We start from the raw sequence: 1,395 nt of genomic DNA, 5'->3' as shown, positions 1-1,395 counted from the left end.
TATTTGTATGTAGATATGAACTCTTTAGCGTACAAACACCTATGATATTTAGTAGTGGTAGTTTTTTCTCTACATGTTTCATGTGTTGTGAGATGTGTGTCGTAGGTTATCATGTGAAAGTATTGAACAAAATATTAATATTTATTATATTTGTATAAAATACTTGGTAAATAAATAAATAAATAAATAAATATATATATATATATATATATATATATATATATATATATATATATATATATATATATATATATATATATATATATATATATATATATAACATGTTTTGTATTATAACTTTGATATTTAATTACAAGATAATGTAAAAAAGAAGACAATGAACAATGTAGTGAATATAATAAATTAATAAATTTGAAGGTAAGGAATCTTTGAATGGTAGAAAATAAAGATAATATAACTAAAGAAATTACATTTCTTTTAAATTTTTTTATAATGAATAATTTTTTTTTTTAAAAAATAAAGCATTATAAATATCTAATTCTAAATTAATTAAATGCATATGTATTATTTTTTGTTGTAGCTACTAATTTATTTAATTAATAAGAGTAATAAAGTGTGGTACATACTTTTCTTCAACAATAATGAAATCAATGATTTTTTTTTTAATTTTTATTCCTTGTTGAGACAAATTGTTTTGAGTGTTTGTCCATGACAATTGCTACAATTGCTGTCAATAGAGGATGATAATAAATAATTCAAAATATATGGTTACAATAGATATTAATATAATGATATAGTAAAAATTAACTTACAAATTTCTTTAGAAGTTTTCATGCATTGATAAAATTTTGATGTGTAAACTTGTTCAATTGAAGCTAGTAGGATGTTAACATTGTCAATTATTTGAAAAATGATCATACTGTTTTAGAGTCCATGTGTAATTGTATTTATGATCAACAACTTTGTAGTTAGGCCGCGTAGGTCTGACAATGATGTAAGAACAATTTTGTCTGATAAAAAATATATTTGTAAAGTAATAATGTACAATTGTACCATTATAAAAAAATACAAAAAATATTAATAACATAATAACCTAAATCATTCAAATAATAAAAAAGCATAATTGAAATATTAAGTTTTGTTCTAAATAATCGGAAGAAGGTTAATTAAACAAAAAAAAAACATAACCTAAATTTTTTTTAAATAAAAAATTTAAGAAAATCAAATGATTTTAAAGTAGTTCCTGATTTATAATCTTTGATGCTCAACTTTGAATGCTATGTATTTAGTCGAGCTAATTATTTGATCAAAATTTATGTTAAATTTTATATTATATATTTTTTAATACATTTTAACATATTCATAATATATGTTTAACAATTATGCCAACTATACTTGGGATGAGGTTCGAACCTAAGACCTTATATAAATTAA

This window comes from Ipomoea nil, unplaced genomic scaffold (assembly GCF_001879475.1).
Source record: "Ipomoea nil cultivar Tokyo-kokei standard unplaced genomic scaffold, Asagao_1.1 scaffold0146, whole genome shotgun sequence".
NCBI lineage: Eukaryota > Viridiplantae > Streptophyta > Magnoliopsida > Solanales > Convolvulaceae > Ipomoea > Ipomoea nil.
Note: the sequence above shows the minus strand (reverse complement) of the source record.